Source organism: Mus pahari, chromosome 9, assembly GCF_900095145.1.
Source record: "Mus pahari chromosome 9, PAHARI_EIJ_v1.1, whole genome shotgun sequence".
Classification (NCBI taxonomy): Eukaryota; Metazoa; Chordata; class Mammalia; order Rodentia; family Muridae; genus Mus; species Mus pahari.
The window spans coordinates 3408609-3423832 of NC_034598.1; the positions used below are offsets into that span (position 1 = coordinate 3408609).

Genomic DNA, 15224 nt, shown 5'->3' on the forward strand with positions numbered 1-15224 from the left:
TTGTCGCTCCCCCACACCACTACCAATTGCGTATACAAAAGATTGCAGACTGTAGAAGCGTACCCTCTTGTGATGTCAGTGTAAAATGAACCAGCTAGCAAAATCTGGTTCTTGTCCTGTAGTTTAATCACAACCAGAGTTTCTACTCAAGAATTAAAACCTAATATACTTTGGCATTCGGCAGCTAGCTATTCATTGAGTGTCTACTCACCTTTTGGTAATAGCTGCAGCTGAATAGAATTTTAAGTACTTTCACCTAAACTTACATTGTTATGGTAGAAAACCCACAAATGGAGTTTCTGCTCCCAATGTGTACAAGAGAAAAATGTTTTTAGGAATTTGCCGAAGTTGGTGAAATCATCCTGCTTGCAAGAACCAGGTGGCTTGTTTTGAGATTAGGAGAACAGATTGGTAGAAAGAAGGCAGAAGTGGAGAATGTGCTTACATTGTCCTGAGGTTTGAAGGCTTCACGTTGACGGTTTCCCCTTTGCTGTGTATTTTATGACTAAGAAGACAGGATCCCTTCGCTGCAGAGACTTCTTAGTGTGTCATGTTCATGAAACAAAGTGTGTCACTTGGATACTTCATCGGGTATTGTGATCTGCCTTCTGGCACATGGAGCATAATAATTACTGTGTGTTAAGTTCTGGTCTATGAATCTACTAGAATTATGCCTTAGATGCCACAGTGATTGTCCTTGGCTGGATCTGGGGGGTTCTGGTTTCATGGTTTAAGCCTGTGAAACTAAAGCAGTCTCAGAACAGGTGATTTGGGACTATAAAAATACACAGATACCAGTAATTTGTAAAGTCAAACCACAGCCCACATTGTTTGGAAGAACAAAGGCTCCTTTTGCATAGCAGTAATCACGATTTCTACAAATGTGTAAAACTGATTATATGCATAATGAATAAGATGAGTGTTAATAATAGACTGTTGGGACAAATGTTGAAAATCAGAACACTGAGGAAATAATGAGAACCAGGTGAAGGGAGGTTAAGTTCATTTTTTCTGTCACAAGAATGAGATTTATAAATACAAAAGACAACAAAACAGAACTTTCTAAAAGCCATGGGAATTTTTCAGAAGTGAAGGCCAAAGCTTGACACCAAACCCCACATAAGTAACATACTTAACAGAAATTCTCTAGACCAGCAAAAACAAGTAAAATCAGATACGGGAACCATAATGGACTTGTTCCACCTCAAAGAACGTTATTTTAAAAATGAAGAGTCTTTGTTTTTGTCCACAGGGTAGAGAGAAAATTCAGTGGTTAGGAGTATTTGCTGCTCGTACAGAGGGTTCAGGTTTGATTCCAACCACCCACATAGCTGCTCACAGCCATCTGAGGATCTGACACCCTTTCTTTGAGTACCAGGTATACACGTGTAAAACACCCATACATGTTAGCTAAAAAATAACTTAAAAATTTGACAAGAGTTCCAATGAAACCCATGAATGTAGTGTCTTGTTATGAAGACACCATGTCCAAGGTAATTATAAAGGAAAATATTTAATTGAGGTCGGCTTTCCGTTGCATAGGTTCAGTCCAATAGCATGGTGGGAAGCATGGCATGCAGGCAGACATGGTCTTGATCAGCAGGGAACAGAAGGAGACTGTTCCACACTAGGCAGAACTTGAGCACAGGAGACCTCAAAGCCTGCCCCACAGTGACACACTTCCTCCTACAAAGCCACACCTACAACAAGACCACTAATAGTGCCACTACCTATGGGCCAAACATTTAAACACATGTCTAGGGGTGGGGTGGGGGTAATACCTATTCAAACCACTACATTTCACTTTCTGGGCCCCATAGTCTTGTACCCGTAGCATAATGCAAAATGAATTTAATCCACCTTCAAACGTCCACATAGTTTATCACAGTCTCAGCAATGTTTAAAAGTCCAAAGTCTCTTCTGAGATTCATGCACTCTCTTTTTTTATTATTAGATATTTTCTTCATTTACATTTCAAATGCTATCCCGAAAGTCCCAAATACCCTCCCCCACACCCTGCTCCCCAACCCACCCACTCCCACTTTCTGGCCCTGGCATTCCCCTCTACTGGGGCATATAATCTTCGAAAGACCAAGGGCCTCTCTTCCCGTTGATGGCCTACTAGGCTATCCTCTGCTGCATATTCACGCACTCTCTTAACTTCAATTCCTTATAAAATCAAAACCAAATCACATACTTCCAACATACAATGGCACAGGGAAGAGAACATGGTGTGGAAATACTGGACCAAAGCAAGACTGAAAACCAGCTGGGTAAACTCCAAACTCTATCTCCATGTCTGATGTCAAAATGCCTTACAGATCTCCAACTCCTTTCAGCTTTATTAACTGAAAGGCACTTTTCCTGGTCTGGTTCTGTTCCCTGTTAGCAGCTTTCCTTGACAGGTATCATATGGCTCAGATATCTCTAGATTTTTAGGGTCTCCAAGCAATCCAGGCTTCATCTTCACAACTTCACACAGTGGCCTCTCTGGGCCTCCATGCAGAGATATGCCGACACATTCCCAGTCTCAGCAGCTTTCCTTAATTGTAGAGGGAAATGCCAATATCCCTTTCCTCTATCCTTGACTCTAACACCAGAACCCAATGGTCAAATCTGTCAAGTTCTGCTGCTGCTTGTTTGGACTGGAATATGGCCCCCTTGTTCAATTACATGTTCAACAACTTTCTGTTTTCCATGGTTTCTTTCACTGCCTAAGCTTGGCTGATGTAGAACTTGCTCTATAGACCAGCTGGCCTTGAACTCAGAGATCACATGCCTCTGTCTCCTAAATGCTGGGATTAAAGGGTGTGTAGATGCCTGGACCTAAGCTTTTCTTTAATTCCTTTTTACAAGGTGGAAGCTTAGCTGGGTGGGATCTTGCCCCAAGATCACCACTCACTTAATTCCACTTAATATCTTTAATCTGTTTATCTTCTTGAACAAAGAGTTGGGCTTTGTTCCACTTATTGGTTCCCCTTTAATCCTTGAACCATACATTTTATATTTTTCCTTTCTAAGCTTAATGAAAACGTTCCTCATAAGAGTGAATCACTGCGCAAAGTCTAAATTAGGCTTTTCTGAGATTTCTTTTGCCAGTGCAAGGAATGTAATCTAAATCTCTTCAACTTAGCCTCAGGCCCACTCTTTGGACAGAGGCAAAAAACACCCACATTCGACACCAAAATATCACAAGTACAATCTCTAGGCAACAATTCTCCTCTGAAACCTTAATCTTGAGCCAGGCCTCCACAGTTCAAAGAATGCTCAGCACCATGTTCTTACTATTGTGGCCCATTAAGCAGCTCTTAAAGCATTCCACTGCTTTCCTAACAGAGTCCTCAAATCCACATCCCTCCAAACAAAGCTTGGTCAGTCTTATCACAGCAGTACCCTAGTCCCTCGTACCAACTTCTGTCTTAGGGTATCATTGCTATGAAGAGACACCATGACCAAAGCAACTCTTATAAAGGAAAACATTTAATTGGGGCTAGCTTACAGTGTCAGAGGTTCAGTCCATTATCATCATTATGTGGAGGCAGACATGGTACTGGAGGAGCTGAGAGTTCTACATCTTGATCTATAGGCAACAGAATGAGACTGCTTCACACTAGGCAAAGCTTGAGTTTAGGAGACCTAAAAGCCTGGCCCCACAGAGACACGCTTCCTCTAAGAAGGCTATACTTACTCCATCAAAGCCAGACCTCCTAATAGCGCAGCTCTTCATGTGCCAAGCATTCAAACACTATGTCTTACACAGGGTCATTACCTACACAAACCACCACAGATAGATTAAAATAATCTCTTGTGTTTAATTTTACATTGTTAAGATTACTAAAAGGATTCAGCACTTCTTTGGGGGAAAATGGAAATTTTATATACATATGATTCAGAAGATTCTGTCATGTAATAGTAAAACAATTTAAATTTTTTGTAAGGGACAATTAAATTATACTTGTGAATGAATGCTGTAAATGCAGCCTTAACATGCGAGGTTGTGTAATATTGTCCAGTTCAGGTCAGAAACTGAAACGAAAGAAGTTGTATCACACACTTTTAATCTCAGCACACAGGAGGCAGACACAGATAGATCTCTGTGAGTCTGAGGCCAACATGATCTACATAGCAAGCTCCAGGACAGCCAGCTACTTAGAGAGTCCCTGTCTCAAAAACAAAAACAACAAAAAGAAGGTGTGAGGCATATGCCATGTGTTTTTCTATAAAATAGAATGTTCAGCTATTTAAATTCCATCCTGGGGAAGAGGTTCATGAAATCCGTGCATCAAAGCAATGGCTGCCTTCAAGGGGAGATGAACAATGGGGGTTTGTGGATAAAGTTTTCTGTAACTACAAACAGGAGAGTCCAAGATAATAATGCTCTGTACTCCTGTTCTTTAGAACCCGGTCATATAGTTCAGGAGTGCTAAAATGGTCATGGACTAGTTTCCTTCCTTTTACATGGGTAAGAGCCTCACTGCCAAGACCAAGTGTTGTCTGTAAGAGTCATGTGGAAAGAGAAAATCACAATTAGCTACATCCTTGCCTCCTTAAAAGTTACATGTAAAGACAAGACTTCAGCTTGAAAATCCAATCATTTATGAAGGCGTTATTGCTTTGTCCTTAGAGTTTCTCCTTTTTCAGGACATCCTGTTCTAAACCAGCATTGCTGCTCTATAAGATAAGATTGTAACTAACTTATCCTAGAAAGCTTCCAGAAGTCTCCCATCAGCAAATCTATACAAATATTTACTTGTGTGTGTGTGTTTGTGTATATATTTGCATGTGTGGGTACACACCCATACAGGTGTATATCCACATATGTGCAGGAACATATAGAGACCAGAAGTTGACACCGAGCTTCTTAACTTCCATGATCACTCCCCACCTTAGATAAGAAGGCTAGCTCAATCAAACCCAGAGCTCACTGTAGCCCGGTTACCTAGGCATTCTTTTCCAAGTGGTGGAATTACAGGTAAGCTATCATATCTGTCTACTATTTACATGGCTGTTGAGGATGTAATCTCTGATCCTGGTTCTTGCATGGCAATTGCTTTACCTCCTGACTCATCATCTCTTTAGCCCTGGATTCCTTCACAGTCATCTCATGCTAATTATCTTCTGCGTGCCTAAACTGAAAAGACACTCTCTCCATACAACAAGGACCTTTGGTCAACTACATTTATAGCGGCTTTATTCAAAACAACCAGAAACTGGAAACAAACTACGTGTCCCCCAACTGAAGGATGGATAAAGAAAATGTGGTTCATTTACAGAGTGGAATACTACTCAGCTATTAAAAAACAAAGACACTGAACTTGGTGTATGGTCCCCAGGTCCCCAGAGGACTCTCCACACTGCAGGCACCCTAGCATATGCAGAATCTTGGAATCACTAGTGAGTGGAACGCAACATCTGTTCCAAAACAACCCAAAGGGGCTTCTGCCAGCAGGAACAGGGACAAAGGAAACCTGCCCGACTAGCAGCTGGGTTTCGTTCCATCCGGATTTCATTCCATCTGGTGCCAGCCCTGCACCATCTTGGGCACGAACTCTGCAGATGGCCCCAAGGTCGCCAGAGAATTCTCCAAGCCTCAGGCGCCCTAGCACACCCAGGATCATAGGATCACTGAGTAGAGTTGGCCTCCAGAGAGGGCTCTGAACCCAGGACTCAGGTGAGAGCACCATCTTGTATCCCTGGTCTCTCAGAGACCAGGCTGCACAGGAGAGCACTTGGGACGCAGAAGCAACAGAACTTCTTGGACAAGGTCCCTTCAGGCCTTCATCTTCAGCCAGGAGATGCATCAGATCTCCAGACCTCTGTGTACTGAAATAATTAAATTTTAGATCCATGATATAGGCGGCTCATGTTAGTTAATTAGAAAGATCCCAGGCCTAAGAAAAGGCAGAACAGGCCAGAACAAAGGTTGTTAAGCCCCAGGAACTGGCCAGCCATAAAAATAAGGGAGGAATGCAAGGACATCTGAACTATCTCAGCTGAATTACAGGCCTCCTGGGCTGGCGCCTCCCTGTCTCTCCTGTCCTCCTGACTTGGGTCAAATGTTAGTTAGCCAGATGCTTTGCTAACGTAGATAAGAACCCGACTCTCAGAATTACTGATTACCCCGACCTGCACATACTATTTGCTGATATTTAAACTAACCAATTGTGTGGAACCATGCTAACTATGCCCCTACTCCTGTCTCTTTTGTATATAAGCCCCTGGCCCCTGAGCCTCAGGGTCGATCCCTCTGTCTCCAATGTGAGATACATGTTGGCCCGGAGCTCTGATATTAAGCTGTCTCGTGTGTTTGCATCAAGACGGTTTTTTTCATGATTCTTGGGTGTGTGTCATCTCAAGCCTGGAGTGGGGAAGTCTCCGTATGGAGGTCTTTCATTTGGAAGTCCCACCAAGATTTGCGTGACACCCAGGAACCCCGAAGACCCCTTGGAGGTATGTTTATGAGAGTCTTATATGTTGTCTGAGTCTTACATGTTGCATGTTCTCTGAGTGCGGCACTGTTTCCAATCTTCCAGCAGCTGCTGCTGTGGACCGTGAGGTTCCGGTGGCTATGGGAGGAGACTTCCAAGGAGGCCCGCAGGCTGCAACTCTGGAAGACTTTCCAAGGGTGGAAGGGAGTGTATGTGGAATTCTACTCCGTCAGGAAAGCCAGGATCTGGCTGTTAGCTTTCAGAATGAAGGAGACAGAGTGCTGCTTCTGCCTGAAAGGAAGTGGAGGCGGATTCCCACCCCGTTGGAGGACGTATTTAGCTGTTTGTTTAAGTCCAGACGTGGATGAGTGTGTTTAGATGTATTAGCGTCTGTTGTTTTTGTTTTGTTCTTGTCTTTTCTGATCTTTGTTATGGGACAGACTGTGTCAACCCCTTTGTCTCTGACTGAGAACCATTGGACGGACATTAGGGCAAGATGACAGAATTTGTCAGTGATAGTCAAGAAGAAACCCTGGCAGACTTTCTGCACCTTTGGGGTAGGCTGGCCGCCCAAGGGAACTTTCGACTTACCCACCATCAGGGCCGTGAAGGCCGTTGTTTTTCAGGAGGGACAGAGATCACACCCAGACTAACAGCCATACATCACAGTGTGGGAGGATCTGGCAAGCTTCCCTCCCCCATGGGTCTGGCCATTCCTCCCACCCCATCGTCCTGGCTCCAGGATCCTGGCTGTCCCAGAAAGTGCCCTAAATGAGACCCAGAAGCCACAGCCTGAGGAAAATGGCGAGGGCTGTGCTCCGCCGGCGCCTGCCCCCAAGATTTACCCTGAAATAGAAGAACCCCCTGAGTGTCCTGCTCCCTCCACTCCCACCATACCCTCAAGCACCCCAATCTGCACCCCAACCAGCACCACAACCGGAACCTCGACCCGCATCTCAAACCTCAACTCCTCCAACCTCTCTTCTGGGAAGGGAGAGGGGTCCCTCGACAGGTACAAGGAGCCAGCGAGGGGCCACCCTGGAAGGGCCAGCTGACTCCACTGTGGCGCTTCCTCTCAGAGCTGTCAGGCCATCCCCAGCTGATCAGAATGAATTACAACTTTTGCAGTATTGGCCTTTCTCTTCCTCTGATCTTTATAATTGGAAAGCTAATCACCTTCCTTTTTCAGAAAACTCTGCAGGGCTTACAGGCCTGGTTGAGTCACTGATGTACTCTCATCAGCCGACTTGGGATGATTGTCTGCAGCTTTTGCAGACCCTGTTCACCACGGAGGAGAGAGAAAGGATCCTCTGAGAATTCCAGAAAAATGTCTGGGATGGTGCTAGACACCTGTACAGACACCGGCCGAAATAGATGAGGGATTCCCCTTGACCCACCCTCAATGGAATTATAACACGGCACGAGGTAGGGAATGGCTGTCCAACTACAGGCAGTCTCTGGTGGCAGGTCTCAGAGGGGCCGCATGTAGGCCCACAAATTTGGCTAAGGTAAGCGAGATTATGCAGGGGATGACTGAACCCTTCTCAGTCTTTCTAGAAAGACTCATGGAGGCTTACAGGAGGTACACCCCTTATGACCCTACGTCTGCAGGGCAGCCGGCCTCTGTAATCATGACTTTTATTGGACAATCAGCCCCCGATATTAGAGGAAATTGCAGTCGATTGAAGGATTACAGGACTGTACTATAAGGGATGTGGTTAAGGAAGCTGAGAAGGTGTATAAGAGAGAGACTGAGGAAGAGAAGCAAGAAAGGGAAAAGAGAGAGAGAAAGGAAGAGGAAGACAGGAGAGACAGGAAACAGGAGCAAAACCTGACTCAGATCCTGGCCACAGTGGTAGGTAGAGAGAGGGTAGGTAGGACTAGACAGTCAGGGGACCTGGGAGATGAGAAACACCTGGGGCCAAGGAGACCCAGAAGAGATGGACCGCCTCTAGAGAAAGATCAATGTGCATACTGCAAAGACAATGGTCACTGGGCTCGTGAATGCCCCAAGAGGAAACAGAGAGTGAAAGGGCTGTCCCTTGAAGATGATGAGGACTAGTGGAGATGGGGCTTGGCCCCCCTCCCTGAGCCTAGGGTAACATTAAAGGTGGAGGGGAACCCCATAAATTTCTTGGTTTTACTGGTGCAGAATCCTCAGTGCTTAAAACACCATTGGGAAAGATTAAAAACAAGAAGATACTAGTGATCGGGGCCACAGGACAAAAGCCATACCCCTGGACCACTTCCCGGATGGTGGACCTAGAGAAGAGCCAAGTAACTCACTCATTTTTGGTCATTCCGGAGTGCCCTATGCCCCTACTGGCAAGAGACTTACTAACCAAACCAAAGGCACAAATTACTTTTGCCCCCTCCAGACCAGAACTGTCCTGGAGAACTGAGACACCTCAGACTCTAGCATTGACTTTACAATTAAGAGAAGAGTATTGGATTTACCAAAGTGAAATGGAACCCCATGAAGGACTACATGACTGGCTCAGGCATGGGCTGAAACAGGGGAAATGGGAATGGCGAGACAAGTCTCCCCCCCCCCCCCATGGTAATTGAACTCAAGTCTGGGGCCACTCCCATTAGGGTCCAACAGTACCCCATGGGCAAGGAAGCACAGGAGGGCATACACCCCCATATCACCAGACTGCTTCAACTAGGGATCCTAGTCCCATGCAAGTCTCCTTGGAATGCCCCCTTACTCCCAGTGAAGAAACCAGGGACAAATGACTATTGTCCCATACAGGACCAAAGAGAGGTCAATAAAAGAGCTCAGGACATTCACCGCATGGTGCCCAATCCTTACAACCTACTCAGCATGCTTCCACCTGAAGGAACCTGGTCTTAGATCTTAAAGACCCTTTCTTTTGCCTGAGACTACACCCTAACCGTCAGTCTTGTTTGCTTTTGAATGGTGAGACCCAGAGAATGGAAGAACTGGGCAGCTCACATGGATGAGACTGCCCCAGGGATTTAAGAATTCACCCACCTTATTTGATGAAGTGTTACATCGAGACCTTGCCTCTTTCCAGGCCAACAACCCCTACGTGATGCTTGTCCACTATGTAGATGACTTTTTGATAGCCGCAGAAACACTTGCAGAGTGTGAACTTGGGACTCGGAAAATCCTGGCCGAGTTAGGTGAGTTGGGGTATCAGGTTTCAGCTAAGAAGGTGTAGTTGTGCCGGACGGACGGAGGTGACCTACCTGGGATATACTCTGAAGAATGGGCAACGGTGGCTAACAGAAGCTAGGAAGAAGACGGTGACACAGATCCCGACCCCAACCACCCCTTGCCAGGTAAGAGAATTCCTGGGGACTGCAGGATTCTGTAGACTCTGGATCCCAGGGTTCGCTACTTTGGCAGCCCCATTATTCCCTCTAACAAAGGATAAAGAAAAGTTCATTTGGACTAAGGAACATCAAGTGGCTTTTGAGACTCTGAAAAAGGCACTGCTACAGGCCCCTGCCCTAGCACTGCCTGATTTAAACAAGCCCTTCACCCTATACATTGATGAGAGAAAAGGAGTGGCCGAGGGAGTCCTTACCCAAGCCCTAGGACCCTGGAAGCGCCCAGTAGTCTACCTGTCAAAAAAACCACTCTGTAGCTAATGGGTGGCCCTCCTGCTTACAGGCAATAGCAGCCACAGCTGTGCTGGTGAAAGATGCCGATAAACTGACAATGAGCCAAAATGTGACCGTGGTGGGCCCACACACACTTGAGGGCATTATCTGCCAGCCCCCAGACCATTGGATGACCAACACCTGTATGACTCACTACCAGAGCTTACTGTTAACAGAGCGGGTAACCTTCACTGCACCCGCCATACCCCACCACCTCACTGCCTGAGGCCAGCAAAACCCGGGTGCACCAATGTGAGGAGATACTGGCAGAAGTAACTGGGACTCGGCCAGACTTATCTGACCGACCCTGGCCTGGGGCGATGACCTGGTTCACCGATGGAAGCAGCTTCATAGTGGAAGGAAGGTAAGCGCAGAGCCAGGGCAGAAGTAATGGATGGGAAGTCTGTCATCTGGGCCAGCAGTCTCCTGAAGGACCATCAGCCCAAATGGTAGAATTTGTTGCTGTGATTCAGGCCCTAAGGCTAGCAGAGTGAAAGGCTATCAATATTTATAAAGACAGTCGATATGCCTTTGTGATGGCCCATGTTCATGGGGCAATCTACAGACAGCGTGGTCTGTTGACATCTGCGGGGAAAGACATCAGAAACAAAGAAGAAATTCTTAGCCTATTAGAAGCTGTTCACTTGCCCTGTAAGGTGGTGATCATCCATTGCCCAGGACATCAAAAGGAAACTGGACTCATAGAAAAAGGAAATTGGATGGCAGATCAGGTGGCTAAAGAGGCAGCACAGGGGCTGATGACTTTGGTAATTAAGACCGCACCCTGGCTGGGTGAGGGGATCACAGAAAAAAGGACCCTCACAGAAAAAAGAGGGGCTGGAGTATTTGGCTAATACACACCGTCTCACTTACCTAGGACCTAAAAAGATGATGGAACTAGTCAATAGATCCCCCTACCATATCCCTAGATTACAAAAGGCAGTAGAAGATCTAGTAAAGAACTGTTGAGCATGTGCCCTCACCAATGCAGGGTCCAGTAAGTGCCATGGCAGAAGACGTTTACAAGGAGATAGGCCTGGGACTTACTGGGAGGTCAACTTTACTGAGGTCAGACCAGCCCGATATGGAAATGAGTATCTTCTAGTCTTTGTAGATACCTTTTCAGGGTGGGTTGAAGCATTCCCCATCAAGAGAGAAATGGCTAATGTGATGGCCAAGAAGATACTCAAAGAAATCTTTCCTTGTTTCCCGATACCTAAGGTAATTGGGTCAGACAACGGACCTGCTTTCGTCTCCCAGGTAAGTCAGGGATTGGCCAGGCAGCTGGGGATAAATTGGAAATTGCATTGTGCTTACAGACCCCAGAGTTCAGGACAGGTAGAGAGAAAAAATAGTACTCTAAAAGAGACCTTGACTAAATTGACCTTGGAGACCACCAGGAGTGATTGGACAGCCCTTCTCCCTTAGGCCCTATTCTGGGTTCGAAATATTACTGGAGCCTCAGGCCTAATGCCTTTTGAACTAATGTTTGGGGTGCCCCCACCCATCTATGTGACTATAGAAAATAGTACTTGCCCTGATGTTTCCTCTATTCCCTCATATCACCTCCTAACCTGGCTGAAGGAGGAGAGAAATCTGTTCTGTGTCCAGGACAGATACCAACTATTACTTTGTACCATCTCCAGTCGGTTGGTGGGCTTGTGATACAGGGCTCACCCCATGTGTATCAACTAGTGTTTCTGACCCCTCTCATGATTTCTGTATGGTTCAGCTTTTTTTTTTTTTTTTTTTTTAAGATTTATTTATTTATTATATGTAAGTACACTGTAGCTGTCTTCAGACACTCCAGAAGAGGGCGTCAGATCTTGTTAAGGATGGTTGTGAGCCACCATGTGGTTGCTGGGATTTGAACTCAGGACATTTGGAAGAGCAGTCGGGTGCTCTTACCTGCTGAGCCATCTCACCAGCCCATGGTTCAGCTTTTACCGCGTGTATATTATCATATTGCCTCCAGTCTAGAAGATGAATATACCAATAAGAGGATTAAAAGGGACCCAGTTACCCTTACCCTAGCTATGTTAATGGGGGTGAATCTCACAGTGGGAGTAGGAACAGGGGTATCAGCCTTAATTGAGGGTAGACAAGGAATTCAGTCTTTAAGAGAAGCTATAAATGAAGACCTAGTAATGTTGGAAAAATCCATAGATGCCTTAGAAAAATCCTTAACCTCTCTGTCAGAGGTAGTATTACAAAACAGAAGAGGCTTAGATTTATTATTTTTAAAAGAAGGAGGACTATGTGCAGCCCTAAAAGAAGAATGCTGTTTTTACACAGACCACACAGGAATAGTCAGTGATTCTATGCAGAAATTAATGGAAAGACTAGAAAGGAGGAAACAGGATCAAGCGGCTCAACAGGGATGGTTTGAGTCGTGGCACTCTAAATCTCCATGGATGACCACCTTACTATCCGCCTTAGCTGGACCAATTCTTATTATATGTTTGATTTTAGTCTTTGCCCCCTGCTTAATAAATAAGGGAATTGCTTTTATTAAGGATAGACTGAATGCAGTGCAGCTTATGGTTCTCCAAAGTCAATACCAACCTATAGTTAGAATAGAAGGAGAATATGATTTCCTCCCTCCATATGAAGATACAGATCTTTAAGATTCCAAGATTAGATCATTTAGTAGAAAAAGAGGGGAATGAAAGAATTAAATTTTAGATCCATGATATAGGCGGCTCATGTTAGTTAGTTAGAAAGATCCCAGGCCTAAGAAAAAACAGAACAGGCCAGAACAAAGGTTGTTAAGCCCCAGGAACTGGCCAGCCATAAAAATAAGGGAGGAATGCAAGGACATCCGAACTATCTCAGCTGAATTACAGGCCTCCTGGGCTGGCACCTCCCTGTCTCTCCCTCCCTCCTGACTTGGGTCAAATGTTAGTTAGCCAGATGCTTTGCTAACGTAGATAAGAACCCGACTCTCAGAATTACTGATTACCCCGACCTGCACGTACTATTTGCTGATGTTTCAACTAACCAATTGTGTGGAACCATGCTAACTATGCCCCTACTCCTGTCTCTTTTGTATATAAGCCCCTGGCCCCTGAGCCTCAGGGTCGATCCCTCTGTCTCCAATGTGAGATATGTGTTGGCCTGGAGCTCTGATAATAAACTGCCTTGTGTGTTTGCATCAAGACTTTTTTTTTTCATGATTCTTGGGTGTGTGTCCTCTCGAGGCTGGAGTGGGGGAAGTCTCCCTACAAGATGAGAGCTTTCCTGCAGAGAGTGCTCTGACCACTGGGACTCAAGAGAGACTTAGACTCCCAGGAGTGCTGACAGAGACTAAGAGAATCACAGGAGGGACAAGCTCTAGCCATAGACAGCTAGAACATCTAACACCAGAGATTACCAGATGTCGAAAGGCAAATGTGAGAATTTCACTAACAGAAACCAAGACCACGCAGCATAATCAGAACCCAGTACGCCCACCATAGCGATTCCTGGATAACTCAACACACCAAAAAAGCAAGATTCGTATTTAAAATCATATCTCATGATGCTGATAGAGGATTTTCAGAAGGGCATTAATAACTCACTTAAAGAAATACAGGAGAACACTGCTAAACAGGTAGAAGTCCTTAAGGAGAAAGAATATATATCCCCCAAAGAATTACAGAAAAATGCTGCTAAACAGGTAGAAGACCTTAAAGAAGAAACACAAAAATCCCTCAAAGAAATACAGGAAAACACAACCAAACAGGTTATGAAATTGAACAAAACCATCCAAGATCTACAAATTGAAGTAGAAACAATAAAGAAAACCCAAAGGGAGATAACGCTAGTGATAGAAACCCTAGGGAAAAAAATCAGGAACCATAGATGAGAGCATCAGCAACAGAAAACAAGAGATGAAAAGAGAATCTCAGGTGCAGAAGATTCCATAGAAAACGTGGATGCAACAATCAAAGAAAATACAAAATGCAAAAAGATCCTAACTCAAAACATCCAGAAAATCCAGGATACAATAAGAAGACCATATCTAAGGATAATAGGTATAGATGAGAAGGAAGACTTTTCAACTAAAAGGACCAGTAAATATCTTCAACAAAATTATAGAAGAAAACTTCCGTAACCTAAAGAAAGAGATGCCCATGAACATACAAGAAGCCTACAGAACTCCAAATAGACTGGATCAGAAAAGAAATTCCTCCCGACACATAATAATCAGAACAAGAAATGCACTAAATAAAGATGCAATATTAAAAGTAGTAAGGGAAAAAGGTTAACTAACACATAAAGGCAGACCTATCAGAATTACATCTGACTTCTTAACAAAGACTATGAAAGTCTGAAGATCCTGGGAGGATGTCATACGGACCATAAGAGAACACAAATGCCAGCCCAGGCTACTATACCCANCAAAGCTCTCAACTACCATAGATGGAGAAACCAAAGTAACAATATAAATAATAGAAAACCAACATTCACATGAAAGCTGAACAATACTTACTCAATGATAACTTGGTCAAGGAAGAAATAAAGAAACATATTAAAGACTTTTTAGAGTTTAATGTAAATGAAACCACAACATATCCAAAATTATGGGACACAATGAAACCATTCCTAAGAGGGAAAGTCATAGCTCTGAGTGGCTCCAAAAAGAAATTAGAGAGAACATATACTAGCAGCATGACAACACACTTAAAAGCTCTAGAACAAAAGGAAGCAAATTCACCCAAGAGGAGTAGACAGCAGGAAATTATCAAACTTAGGGCTGAAAACAACCAAGTGGAAACAAAAAGAACTATACAAAGAATCAAATATACCAGCAGCTGGTTCTTTGAGAAAATAAACAAGATAGGTAAACCCTTAGCCAGACTAAGTAGAGGGCACAGCAATAGTATCCTAATTAACAAACTCAGAAATGAAAAAGGAGACATAACAACAGATCCTAAGGAAATCCAAAACATCATCAGATCCTTCTACAAAAGGCTATACTCAACAAAACTGGAATCCCTGGATGAAATGGACAGTTTCCTAGACAGATACCAGGTACCAAAGTTAAATCAGGATCAGATTAACAATCTAAACAGTCCCATTTCCCCTACAGAAATAGAAGCAGTCATTAATAGNCTCCCAACCAAAAAAAAAAAAAAAGCCCAGGACCAGATAAGTTTAGTGCAGAGTTCTATCAGACCT

General features: G+C 44.4%; 1 pseudogene; it reads left to right on the plus strand.

Moving 5' to 3' along the window:
• Positions 1 to 6859: 6859 nt before the first annotated feature.
• Positions 6860 to 15224, plus strand: part of LOC110326705 — a 20681-nt pseudogene continuing 12316 nt past the window's right edge.